General features: G+C 40.8%; 1 protein-coding gene across 2 annotated transcripts in view; it reads right to left on the reverse strand.

Annotated features, from left to right (window-relative positions):
* The window catches only part of LOC147231591 (A-type potassium channel modulatory protein DPP6-like), a 344451-nt gene that overhangs the window by 49942 nt on the left and 279262 nt on the right, over window positions 1-15247 (reverse strand). The gene's annotated exons all lie outside the window — the stretch shown is intronic.

The following is a 15247-nucleotide window of genomic DNA, read 5'->3' on the forward strand; positions in this document are numbered from 1 at the left end:
AAATGTTATATAGAAATACACAGGAAATCCTTCCTCGCTCGTGCCGTAACCGCGCACGATAGCTAATCCGTTACTGCGCTTCTACAGTGTCACTTTGCTCGTTACTTGTTCTTGTAAATTGGGAAAAAAGGCAATTTGATTTTTTTTTAAACTATACTTTTACACTTGAGAGTTTATTTCTTTTTTTTTTTTTTTTTACTTCTATTTTTAGCTTGTCACTAGCTTGTCCATGTATGTCTTACTGTTGCTGCAACTCAACAATTTTCTAAAAATGGGATCATTAAAGTATATCTCATCACACATATACATACATACATACATACATATATATATATATACATATATCACACATATATTCATATATATATATATATACATACACACACAGACACACACACACACACACACACAGACACACACACACACATATATATATATATATATATATATATACACATATGTGTTAATGATGGAGGGTTGATGAAAAAAATACATGTGACCAGAATATATCTATATCTATCTATCTATCTATCTATCTATCTATCTATCTATCTATATATATACATATATATGTGTGTACATATATATATATATATACACACACACACACACACACACACACACACACATATATATATATATATATATATATATATATATATACACATATGTGTTAATGATGGAGGGTTAATGAAAAAAAAAATACATATGTAACCAGAATATATCCATATATATATCATATATATATACCTGTAGCACTTGTTAGCACTTATTCTAGCAAAAATATCGATGTTCCTGCGCGAGCTCTGGAAAGCCCTCTGTGGCGAAGCAGCCCAGAAGAGCTCGGACCTCCTCGCTGTTCCATCTCCAGCTGTTTTTTTTTTGCGAGCAAACATCTTCCGGTTCCCACGATCATATTTAAAAACGGATCTCCGCGGGCCGCAAGAAGAATCTGGACCCGGTTTACGGGTGGAACCTGAGAGTAGGAGCTCAGAAACTCCCAGGAGTCGAACTCCACGGTCCCAGACCCTCTGCAAGAAGCGCGAAACGCGGCAAATAAACACCATAATAATCCACAAAGTAGAAAAAGGAGGATTCATAAAAGGGAACCCTTTGAGGAGACACATTATTCGGGAGATGTATGAAAGTTCTCCCAGTTCTTCATTTGCCAGTTAAGGCTAACTTTAACTTTAACTGCCCCCTCTCACCTTCACTCTCCACGCCATCCCCTTATTGCTTTACTGAACCACAGGAACACAAGCCGCCACGCCATTTGGCGAGGCAATTAGAAGCCAGAAATTGTTATGCAGGGCGCTCGCTATCTGCTAGCATATCTAATTGACCATTAGAGGTGACAGAATTACCATTACAATGGCTTTAATTCAGAACGTGCTCGGGAGAACGGACTCAGATATTTTTAGATTGATGTCTCCGAACACCCCCTCAACAGCTTTTGTCTCCTTGTTAAAAACCGCTGGCATACTAACAAGGGTAGAAAATGGGAGTTCTTTGTGGAAACTGTGGTGACAAATATAAAAAAGGGCAGTTTTTTGTTTTTTTTTTTCTGTTTTTTTTTTTTTTCATTACGCTTGGAGTTTGACTCCATTTGGCATCTTGATAAATGGTCTGCCTTTTTTTTTTTTATATGAAATGGTAATTGCTGATGATGGGGCTGGAACGTGAAAAAGGGAAAAAAAAAAAAAATCAAGTGATAAATCAACGGTTTCAAAGATAACCTGCGCTTTTTTCTTTCTTTTTTTTTTTATTTTAGTTTCCCGTGGATTTTCATATTCAGAGCATGTCGCTCAACATGAACTAAATGTAATTTTACATCTTGAGGGCTCTAGATTTATTAAAAGATATAAAGAAAGGACGATGATAATAAAGCCGGAGTGGATGCACGCCGATGCGGCAATTTTCCGTTTTCGGTCGGCGTTTCCGAGCGGTTCGGTGTTTTCAACATGACGTCCGTGCAAAAGACGTGCACCTGCCGGGCCAGTAGTTGGCGCCGTGGGTTTACGATAACATGTGTTGAGGTGCGCTACAGCTAGCGTAAACAACGATAATACCTGGAGTATTCATTCATTCATTTCGTTATCTACACCGTTTCTCACTGCCATTGGCGACTGGTTGCAGGGATACGGTAGAGAAACACAATCATCCACTCCATAATTCACATCTGGGCAACTCAAAGTCTCCAATGAACCTCCTGCATGTGTTTGGACTGTGAGGGAAGTTCACGCAGATACCTGGAGAACATGGAGACTGTCAGAATTGACAGTGATGAGCCGTTCCGAGAGAACATCCGACAACTCCGGGGTCGCCTGGAGTCCAACGTTGTTGTTTTGGTTGACCCTCCTGACATGGTAGCTGAGTTGCAATTTCCCCATCTCCGTGGAGACGTTTTCAGAAGTTTCATAAATTGTTCCTCTTTCCAGGTACTGTTCTCGCTACAGAGGTTTTGGGTTTCCCCCCCCCCAAAACACTGTGATATGGACAGGGTGATGTGGACGTTTTAACGCTTTAAAAGGCTTGTTAAAACTCCCGATCTGCAAACTTTTGGAGAAAAATATGTTCCTGAGGAAAGTGGACAATGTGTTTGGGCAACTTGTCATCACCTTGTAGCTCGAACTGAGCCGAGCAATGACACGGAATCTGATTAAGCCCGTCGCTGCCATCTTGGTGAGTTTCTTGTTTATTGACAGCCGGCTACACGGAGCAAGCTGTCAGCCCGTGTTTGATTAATGAAAGTTAGCGGGGCGGCTCGCGGCGGGACACATCCCAGCAAGGTCAAGTTAAAGACAAGAGGGAGACAGCAGGCGGGCGGGAGAGGCCACACGACACATCTTACCCCCCCTTCGGCGCCAGAGGCACTCGGATCTGGACTTTGTTATCAAAAAATAGCAATAAATAAAGTCGAGTACCAAAAGTCTGCACTTAACAACGTGACACGACGACCGGACACTGTCTTTGTCATTTGCGCGCTGGTTAAAAGATGACCGGACCGGATCCGCGGTTGTACGGCGGCAGCAAGAATCCACCAAAGTTCCATGAGGGGACTTGGATTTGGGTAAAAGGAAGAGTAATCCATGGAATGTAGTGCTTATTCTGTCCCATACCCGCCTCCTCCTGTCTGCATACCAAATATTCCCTTGGCAAAACACGGGAAACCAAGCTGCTCCCGCTGGCCCGGTTGGCATCTTGCATGGCAGCTCAGCAACTCGAGTGGAGAGCATTTATGTTTGCCGTAGTCATACAAGTTGTGTATCCGCGCAGAAGATGCATTCTGCGGTCACTTTTTGCGACATCGTGGACAAGAAACGCCAAGAAGGCAATGGACAAGTTGCAGTTACATCCAAGGTGCAAGAACGGGGAAGCTGAGAAAAAAGAAGCACGCCTTGCACCACTTCGCAGAAGCCATACCATTCCACCAGATGAGTTTGTTGGACACTGATTGAGCAACCGGAGGAGGCGAAGGTACCGGGGTGCCACGGAGAGGTGAGCGAATTAAACTCGCTTTTCATATTGAAATATATTTTTGGATTAGTACATTGCAAGCTTGGAGTACACGGCCTCATAAGTGTTGAAAATAAAACTAGATATTCTTGGAGTTTCTTTCATGTCACATCTTTAAAGAACCTTTTCGTCCTCCTTTGTCACAAAGGACTCTTTCTCCGTTATCCCCATGCTCCGTGACGCCTTGCTTATCTTAAATCGTTTCCGCCGTTCCAATTTACAGGGCTCATCATTTTTAGACCATGTGTCCCTCCTTCACCTTTACCTCTCTTTGTTTTGAGCCCTTTCAAAGACCAAAAAGGCGTCTATTCTCTAACGGTACCTTAGGCGTTGAAACTTTCCTTTGCTCCCCATCTCTGTCGGCTCCCTGTCACTCTTCCACCTTCCCTTTCTTTCTCCATCCCCTCCACCTTTCGCTCGATGTACATTAGCCCAGGGTGCTGTTTTCTCCTGTGATCTATACCTTTCCTTGGCAGTATGTCTTATTAATACAATGTTCTGCCCTCGGCGCAGCCCGAACCCAGCCCGACTTCAGGGGGGAAGTGAGAGCTGTGGAGGCAGTCGGGGGGGTTGCGGGAGGCATCGGATACAAGGTGACTACGGTAAAACTGAGGAGTGGACAGAACCACACTATATATCACAACGGTATTTGTGTTTACTTCTTTTAGAGGAAGCATACCGTATATCCTTTGGACACTGACTTGCTGGGAAAACTGGACTGGGAGTGGATGATGTTTGGCCTTCCCTTTTCTGGCTCCCGTAAAATTGGGTGTCCTGAGTGTTCGGGACTGCTTATCCTGCGCTGAGCGTCACTGGGGGGCGGAGCCTATTCCGCCCTTGACCGGTCGCCAGTCGATCACGGGGCCACATACAGAAACGTGCGCTCATTCGTTCACCAGTCTGGGCATACGTTCACTGCCTCATTCACACGTCATAGAGGGACATACAAACATTCACTTTCACTATATCACACGTCTGGACAGTTTCGGACTAGAAGGCGGTGTCGATCTCAGACTGGTTGCCCCTCAAACAAGGGGGAGCGGTGACCCCTACATCGTTGTTGAGTGGGTGGAGAGTATCAGCATAGCAGGGAGAAGACAGATGCTCCATGGGCAAAGCCTCAGGAACCTTCTTGCAGTGAGAAGAAGGTGCCACCACACTGCATACCCAACAATTGAATTCTGTATTTGCAGGCTGAAGTCGACGTGAGGCTCAGGGATGCATGTCGGGAGCAGCGTCTGGTCCGAACGGTCCGATCCAACCACAGCACACTTTTTTAAAAAGGTTGGTTTTGACAGGAAGGTGTCAGAACGCGGAGCGCATCGCAGTTTGTTACACGAGCGACCGCCCACCGAGATCAGCCAAGCGTTGCCGTGCCGACGCCGAACCCGACGGCTACACGAGCAGCTGAGCCGGACAACAAGAAGGTGGAATTCTCCGGGAGCGGTAATGCTACCGGGGAATCAAGTTGTAACCTGAAGAAATGCTTGTTTTTGTGACGGTAGAATTCAAATTCTAACAAATTTAATTCGCTCTTTGACTCTGTTCTGGCGCCGAAACGTTCTCAAAATGAACCAATGTTTCCCGTCGCGATCAATGTAAACCCCAATGATCCGTTCTCCAGCTCCAAAAAACATACTGCATTCTTTTGAAACTTTTTTATGGGTTTATTTTGCAAAAATACAGAAAGCAAGCGTAATTACTGCTGTGCTTGCCAGCCCTCGGCATTTCTTTTGCTCAATCAGCAAAAGTAAAGCCTTCTCGCAAAGGAGACACTCGCTAATGCTAACGCTATCTCCAGCAAGCTGCCTGGCATGAATCCAAACTAGCAATCACCCCTTTCTTCGTTAGAGAAGGCGGCCCTTTAGACACATCCGACGTCTTCAGCGCATCTTTGTTCCTCAGGATCGTACAGATGGTTGACTTAGCCTCGTCGCAGTGTTTGGCGAGATCTGTAACACAGCTCTCACGTTTAGCTATTATATCCTTCTTCAGATCGACTGTAATTCTTAGCTTCTTCTTAACACGGCTACCACAAGCACTCTTAGCCTGTTTGGGAGCCACAATGAGGCTAACTTACTCGAAAAAGCACAAAAAAGCAGTAGGACACAACAATAAACGACGTAAACAACGCGGAGTAGCACGCACGGCTGTCGCTACGCTACAACGCTATAATGCAGAAACCACACGAGTTTGTTTCCTCGTGGCTTGAATCTTAATTCGGTCGAAAATTCTGTTCGTAAGCGGATTTGTTCGTGATGACGGGCGTTCGTAAGCTAACGTTTGACTGTATTTCTTTTTCCCGTCCCCTTTTTGTCCAGTGTCCAAACCTATTCATTCATTCATTCATCGTCTGTACACTGGTTTCGGGGTTGTGGTCAAGGGGCGGAGCCTATCCCAATCCCGGCCGTCATTGGATGGTTCCCAGACCCATATGTACAAACGTACAAGCATTCGCTCACTCATTCACACGTCATATCGAGACATACAGCCGTTCACCCTCTCATTCACACGTCCGGACAATTCAGGGTCTCCAACGAACCTCCTGCATGTTCTTGGACTTCAGGAGGAACCTGGAGAACCAGGGATCCAGAACCGCCTCATTTAAATACATAATTCATATGATGATACGGATATTAAAAGGGGAACATTGCGCTTTCATTTTGATACCATCCAGGAGCCTCTACCTTCAACCTAGAACGCGTCCCCATGGGATAATAAAACATAGTCTGGCAATTGAAATACATCCTTTCCGTAGGCAACATTATTAAGCACAAGGTAAGCCAGGGTTGCGATGTTAACTTCCAGAAGAAATGGGATTTTTCTTGCCGTTTCCAGGTCATTTGTCCGTGCCCAAGGCTAGAGATGATGACTGTTCTGATAAAAGCGACACAAGCAGCAGAAAGAGAATTATGGCGACTGCCGGCGACTAAATAAGATGAAGTCTCCAATGCGGTAATGCAGTCTTTAAATCTCAGCTACCCCATTGGCTTAAATGTGTTGTAAAATATGGCTTCGTAAAAAAAAAAAAAAAAAAAAAAAAAAAAAATCCAATACAAGTTTTAATTAAACCCTTTTTGATTTTTTTTATAGATATAAAAATGTAATTTAGTTCTACTGGTTTGTGCTTTAAAGGAAAAAAAAAAAATAGCCTTGTGTATTTACCTCTCTGCACTGTGAAATAAGGCAATTCCGTGTTTGACTGCTGTGATAAATGGGGGAGCTAAAAGAAAAGAAATGAATGGCAGGGCTGAGAAATGAGCGGAAACCTCGAGAATTAACTCCCTGACAAAATATGTGAACACCAGGGACGCCGACCGACCGGTCGCAGGTGAGTTTTCACAGTTGAAATCATTTTTCTCCAATAAGAGACGCCGATCAGCAGCGTCGGCGGACTTGATTTCAACCCCCGATTTCTGAATTTAAGTCAAATGAAGAAGGAATAAACTCACTCACAGGTCGTGTAAAGCCAAACAACCAGACGCTCTCTGGTTCGTATCCACGGTTGGGTGAATCTCCGGCATGCTTTTGCACGGTGGGGTTTAAAAGCCGTGGAGTCGTGGGAAGAAAATGCAAACGCCACAAACTCCGAGGTTCGAGTCGGGATCGAAACACCAACATTCTTGCTTGGAGGTTCAGGGAAGATGGAAATCAGAAGGTCTGGATTTTCTTTCAGTCGTTCTTACAGACGTCATAGACTGACTATAACATAAGATACTAATAATACAAAACTGCTATTATCATTATTATTATTATTATTATTATTATTATTATTTATTAATATTATAGCTGTAATGTGATACTACTACTACTACTACTCACAATAATAATAATAATAATAGTTTAGTTTGTGTTTCTTATTCTCTCCCCCTGTTATTATTGTTTTTTTTTTTTTTTTACTGTTTATACAATTTCCTGCTATTATCTATTATTGCTATGTTTTACTTGAAAATCTGGCACAACAATTTCCTTTGGGATAAATAAAGTTGTTCTTATTCTTATTCTTATTCTTATTCTTATTCTTATATTTTTATTATTATTATTATTATCATTATTAAAGCCGTAATGTGATACTACTACTACTACTACTACTACTACTACTACTACTACTAATAATAATAATAATAATAATAATAATAATAATAATAATAATGAGAACTTCAACATCTTCATCTTTGTGACGTCCAGCTCTGCTTCCTGTCTTTTCACCATTGTTACTGTTTAAGATAAGATAAGATAAGATAAGATAAGATAAGATAAGATAAGATAAGATAAGATAAGATAAGATAAGATAAGATATATTTTATTGATCCCCATCGGGGAAATTCTTAGGTCACAGCAGCGCAACTATGATGATATCAATAAATATGAGTAGAAATATAAATAAAATATAGACAATTTTGAGATAGCAGAATACATCCACAAAAAAAAGACACAACAAAAAGAAAAAGCAAAAAACAAAACAAAAAAAAAACAAAAAACACAAGGGCGAGAAGAGACAACCAAAACAATTAGAACTGTTACGCTGGTAAGTTTATCTGTAAAGTTTATCTTATCTTAGAAAAGATTCATCCCTTCATCCAGCCATTCAGGAATGTTTGCAAAACACAAGATCACCTGAAAGAGGAGACTCAAAAAAGTCCAGTTGCCACGAAAAAGATTAGATTGACAGATGGATGCCGTGTTTTTGTTTGCCGCTATGAAACCAGGCTAGCAAGAACCTACAACTTCCACGCGGTCAAAGTCAGACTATCACAGCACGGCTCGTAAAACAGGCCGCGATGGACGCAAACTATTTTTTTTTAGCAATACCTGACCTTCAGCGCCGTCCCATTTAGGTCATCTTAGCCCAGATTTCACGAGGGACGGTGCAGACGAGCCACGCAGACGGGAAACGTAAGAACTAGACAAAGCCACGGAAGGTATCAGCCATCGTCATTGTTTTTAATAAGAGCCGCAGATTAAGATAAGACTCCTGTGGGCTGCAGCTTAACTCCTGGAGGACGCTCAGGATCTGCTGAGCTGCAGCGGGAAAACAACCCACAAACCCTCAAATCCAAATAAAAGCGGTCCAACTTAAAGCATTAAAAAAAAGGAGAGGGTACTAAAGTGGAAAGAACTCCATGTCCTTTCCATTTCGGGGTGGACGTGGCGAGTTTTGGGGGATCTTTTTTTTTTTTTTTTGGCATTGTTGTGACGTTGCATTGGAAAGTTTGCCCAGATGGGGAAGGTGACCAGATTTATATGTAAATCTGTATATAGGTGAAAAAAGTGAAAATATACAAGCATCTGAAGAAGAGGCTGTGTTGCTTGAAACTTCATGCGAGAATATGTTTTTTTGTGTTACATGATTTTTTTTTTTTTTTGTGCCTCTTGTTAGATCTCACATGTCATGTTAATATTTTAACATTATAATGTCATCTAAACCCTTTTTTAAGAGCCAATCAGAGTAACCCATACTCACTTCACATATGTACACACACACACACACACATATATATATACTGCTCAAAAAAATAAAGGGAACACTTGAACAACACAATGTAACCACACAATCCCACTTGTGTGAAATCATAGTGTCCACTCAGGAAGCAACACAGATTCATTTGGACTTGTTTTAAGGACATTACATCAAAGTTGGATCAGCCTGGAGTTTGTTTTTACACTTTAATTTGGAGTGTGATTCCTAATCCAGACCTCCATGGGTTGATACAATTGATTTCCATTGATCATTTTGGTGTGATTTTGTTGTCAGCACATTCAACTGTGTAAAGAGCAAAGTATTTCATAAGAATATTTCATTCATTTAGATCTAGGATGTGTTTTTTTAAGTGTTCCCTTTATTTTTTGGAGCAGTGTATATATATATATATATATATATATATATGTATGTATGTATGGGGACAAAAAAATGTTTTCAATTTTTTTCATAAATATTTTTACTTTTTTACATATGTGCACATATGGGGACTAAAATCATGTTTGTGCTTTTTTACATATATTTTTTAACTTTTTTCACATATGTATGTATGGGGACTAAAATCATGTTTTTACTTTTTTTCCATTAATATTTGTACTTTTTTTTTTAATGTATACAGATATAAAAACATGTTTTTAAAATTTTTCACATAAATTTTTACTTTTTTACATATATACAGATATGGGGACTAAAATCATGTTTGTACTTTTTTCACGTATATTTTTACTTTTTTACATATGAATATATATATATATATATATATAGAGAGAGAGAGAGAGAGGGACTAAAAGCATAATTTTAACTTTTTTCAATACATATTATATATATATTAATATATTTTTCCCCCTTTTTCACATGCACGCACAGATATGGGGACTAAAAACATCTTTTTACTTTTTTCACATTTGTACAGATATATATGTACCGATATATATACATATATATGTATCGGGACTAAAAACATGTTTTTAATTTTTTCCCATATATTTTTACTTTTCCACATATGTACAGAAATGTTACATAACGTCCAAAACATTTTTAGTCCCCATATCAATACATACATGTGAAAAATGTATCGGTTTCTCGGAATCGGCTCTCGGAAAACGCCGTCGATAATGTTATAATGTTAAATGTTAATATGTAATGAAATATATAACAAAAGGCGCACAAAAAATAGATAGATAAATGAGAGGATACGTTTTTTGCATTATATGTAAAATAAATCATCGTTCTTTTTGGAGCATTTTTGGTGTGCAGATTTTTTTCAAAGTCTTCTTAGCGATGGGACCGAACATTATTGATCAGAGGATTTGAACAGACGATATAAAGAATATAAAGACGATATAAAGAAGGTGGAGAATTTCGGCAAGGACAACTCAAATAGAACAACATCTTTATAGACGAGGTTCAATTTCAAAATCCTCATTTAAACCATGCGGGGTCGACGTTCTCCCGCTGCGTTTATTCAAAACAGTTCACATTTTTAAAAAGATAGAGTTCAGATCCTCGCCTCTGCAAGGATATTTTACGTCCTCAACACCTCGCCGCTTTAAGGACGCAAACATTATATTGAGCTTTTTTAAAAAAGCGTACGGCTACAAGCCTGGAGGCCACTTGATTTCAAATCATTTCAAAGTTAGCGACCTTATTTTTTAGCGCATAATATAACCATACATCAATTCCACCCCAGTTGCACGCAGCAATGGGTCTTCTTCCTTGTCCTGCAGGGCTAAAGCGCAGGTAAATCGAGTTTTTGCGACGGGAAGAAGTAAAATATTGCAGTTGAGAACAAGGGATCTTCACGGGTCTCTGTGGACGCAGAGGCCGCCGTTTGATTAAAAGGCTGATTAAAAGTGGAAGATGTTCCGGCAGTTGCACATGAGAGGACGGCGGCGGCGATGAATATGAATACGATGCGTTAGCAACCGAAGCTACGCTCATTTGAATCAGGTAGAAGTTATTCTTCTGAACGAAAAAAAAGCAGCTGCTTGTTCATTCAACTGCGCATCCGTCTTGATCCCAAAAAAAAAAAAAAAATCCTTCACCGCAAAAATTCACAAACGCAATTAATCCTCAAAATTGCAGCGTAATTGTTTTGACTCCTGTTTCTGATGAGTTCTTTTGGCTTCGGGTTTTTAGCAGCTGTTATTAGCGAGGCCCGTAGCTGGAGAACAACAAATTAGCGCTAAACCGCAGATGATAAACACGAGGACGACGATCCGGCTTTCCTGTTTGAAAAGCGATTATTAGGCAACAACCCCGAGCTGTCGAATCCACTCAGGAGTCCAAACACGTTTCCATTCTGGGATGTCAACACGTTAGCATATCTGCGCCGGTGGGTCAGCGTAGGTGACCGGAGGTGACGGCGAGCCGAGATGTGAACGCCGTACGCGGCGAGATTCGCGGGATTGCGGGTGACGGGCATGTACGCCCGACCGTCGAAGATACTTGTTTATCTAAACATTCATGTACGGTGTGATATAACGCGGATATACTCTGTGCAGGGAACTGTAAGATGAGGATGTATCACCAAACTGGCTTCAGTGGAGAAAATGAAACTAGTTTTTTTTGCCGGCGTGTGCGTGCAAGTTTCTCTGAGTAAGTCTGTTTTTCTTTGCGTGAACCCGGAGCACATCTGTTCTCGACACCACCTCTAACCCTGCTTTTTCACTGCACGCAGAAAAAAAGCGGTATTGTTTGTTTTGTCCCGTTTTGTCCCCATAAAAACACATTATGTGTATTTATGAGGTTGAACTGCAGGCTGATGAATGTTACAAAATTCATGGGATTATTACAGTACAATACTGCCCGAGCAATGTCAGATAATTTAACAATAAAAACTAAACAACAATAACAACAATAATAATTATAATAATAATAAAATGTTAAGATAATAATAATTATTGTATTGAAATAATATATATTTAGATTATGTTATATGTCTTATAATAATGTTATGTTATAATAATAATAATAATAAAAGAATAATGATAATAATTTAATATTATTATTAGTATTACCAACATTTTATAATAATAATAATAATGATAATAATGATGATGATGATGATGATGATGATGATGATGATGATGATGATGATGATGATGATGATAATAATAATAATAATAATAATAATATAATAATAATAATAATAATAATGATAATAATATAACAACAATAACAATAATAACAAAATACTTATATTAATATAATAATAATAATAATAATAATAATAATAATAATAATAATAATAATAATAATAATAATAATAATAATAATAATAATAGACGGTCGGGCGAACATAATAATAATAATAATAATAATAATAATAATAATAATAATAATAATAATTATTATTATTATTATTATTATTATTATTATTATATATATTATTATTATTATTATTATTATTATTATTATTATAATTATTATTATTATTATTACTATTATTATAAAAACAACAACAGAAACACCAAAAACAACAACAACAACAACAACAACCATAATCATAATATTATTATTAATAATATTATACTATAATAATAGACCCTGAATCATGCAGATGTGGATGAACGAGTGCAAACAACTGACCGATTGTTTGTCTCAATAACTAACGCAGTGTGAACGAAAGGATGAATGATTGTCCTTCTCTTCGGAAAATGATTTTTCTTTCAACAAAATAAACTCATTCGACACATGGAAAATATTGGAAAAGGGTGTGAAAAACAATAACGGCACCAATACCGTTTGCACAACACATTTGGCTGTGGGAAGATCTGTTTATTGTGTTCAGCGTGCGACTGAGGTGAAAGCCTCTAATTTGACAATAAAAGGGGGAAGCCAGAGGGCATCCAAAACACAGGAGGCAGGAGTTTATAAATTCAACGCCGTAATATCACCGTGAGGGGGGGAAATGTTGTTGGTGCAACATTGGTGCACTCAAAAGTTTGAAAGCCGCTATTCAAATCCATCCCTTCCTGGTGTTTTTGATCTAAAAGACAGATCAGTGATTTTTGGGGAGAAGGTCCGTTGCATCCTTGGGAAAAGCCGAGGGCGGTTTGTTGGTGAACCACGCGAACGTCTGGGCCACAGAGCCCACGAGGACCGACCAATGAGCAGCGATGCGGGAGGAAAACAGCCTGGAGGTTGGCTCATAAGATGGAATTGTTCACCTCTGTTGGAGGGTCAATGAGCGTGTTCCAAGCAAAGCCCTCCTGAATGGAGTTGGCCCAACCGATACTTTCCTGATTGCTAAAATGCTGGAGCCCATCCGAACCTTCAGTTGGGATCCAAGGTTAGCAATTTTTACAGTTCTCTACCAGAGGCTCTTGTCAAGCTGGAGTAACGTAAGACCTAGTAGCGACTTATCGTTCGTAAGTTCTCCCACGACGGCGTATGCTAGCCAGCCGTCCCCTACCGGGCTTCTTCCTATGACCATGTATGCTAACCGCCCGTGATGGCGTATGCTATCCGCCTGTCCCAAACCGTGCTTCTTCCCATGACGGCATATGCTAGCCACGCGCCCCCGACCTGGCTTCTTCCCATATAGATATATGCTAGCTGCGCGTCCCCAGCCAGGGTTCGTCTCATGTCAATAAATGCTAGTCGCGCGTCCCCAGCCAGGCTTCTTCCCATGTTGATATAGGCTAGCCATCTGGGCTTCTTCCCATGGCGGCGTATGCTAGCTATACGTCCCCAACCAGGCTTCTTCCCCTGCAACGTATGCTAGCTGCGCGTCCCTAACTGGGCTTCTTCCCATGTTGATGTATGCTAGCCATCCCTCCTCTACCGGGCTTCTTCCCATTGTGGCGTATGCTAGCCATGCGCCCCCAACCTGGCTTCTTCCCATATCAATATATGTTAGCTGCACGTCCCCAATCTGGCTTCTTCACATGTCGATGTAAACTAGCCACCCGTCCCCGACCGTCCCCAAATTAATGTATGCTAGGTGTCCTTGTTGCCAAGCCCAGAATTCTACACCTTGCCTTTCCTCGCAAGTTCCTGTCATAGGGCGACAGGTGAGGTTCTCAAAATAATTGTCCAATTCATTTTTTCAAGTTTTTTTTAGACAAAACAAAAAACTCAAATCTGATTAAATAGTTGACATTTTATTTTTAATGATTGATTAACTTTTTTTTTTTTTTTTAATTATTTAGTTCATTTTTGTTGAAAAAATTATTTGAAGGAGGTGACGATATGGAGACAACAAATCTTGGCAAATTTTTGGGGTCTCCAATTTACCTTCTGGAAAATCAGGCAAAATCCATCACCTCCACCGCGCCGCCGCGCCGCCGTGTACGCTAACAGCTAAAACAGCTAACATGGCTACCACAGAGAACCGCATTACGGCAGATCCTCGCACGCGCTGAGCGAGATCTCACAGGCTGTTTTTTCGTCGAGGGATGCATTTGCCATCTTGTTTACCGAAGCAGTAAAAAACACCCGAGGAACATCGCAACGTGTTAGCCAGAGCCGTGATCTTGTTTACCTCAAATCACTAAGACAATACGTGAGCGAAGCGGCCATTATTTCAGAGGCCGTTGCACAAACCCGAAGCAAGGACGACAACTTATTCCTCAGATGTTTGCCTTGATGTCGGCGGCGGAGGAGCTGGGAGACTTCTAAATTTGTCACGAGATGCAGAAGCAGCTGTAAAAAGAAATTCTCCGTCCTGTTCTTCTACTCAAAGAAAACCATAGAGACGTGTTTTTCTGTCGAAACGCTGTTTGTTGTCGTTTTTTTTTTTTTTTTTTTTTTCTTTCTGGCTTCTAAAGGTTTAAAGAAGACAGAATTTGATTTAATTTTTTTTTTTTTTTTTTAATGCCTTCTTGGATGAGCCGCCCGTGACGCCCGCATTGTCGCTTCGTGACACAAAGACTGTCCTTACAGAAGCATCGACGATAAAGAGGCTGCGCGTCATTCGACGACAAAACAAACATTACGGCGCCTCGCCCTTCCGCCGCAGCCGGGAGATCCTCTCAAAGTCACGGCCGAAACGTCTCCGGGGATCCGTGGGGGTTTAAAACGCCGCGGTCCGAATGGCGCCCGCGTCATCGCATCTATCAAACGTCTGGGAGACGGTGGGCGAAACTGCAAGACGCCGCGCAGTAACTCGCGATATGGCGTCATGTCCCGCTGGGCCTCCCTTCACCTTGCTGGGGCGAGAGGCGTCCTGATGTCTCACGCAGATGGAAATTATTAACGTGATAAAAGGAGGTGGAGAAGGTTGAAGAAGGGAGGGGATCTGTGATA

This window comes from Fistularia commersonii, chromosome 8 (genome assembly GCF_037954325.1).
Source record: "Fistularia commersonii isolate RoL2024-O1a breed Wild chromosome 8, RoL_Fcom_v1.0, whole genome shotgun sequence".
NCBI lineage: Eukaryota > Metazoa > Chordata > Actinopteri > Syngnathiformes > Fistulariidae > Fistularia > Fistularia commersonii.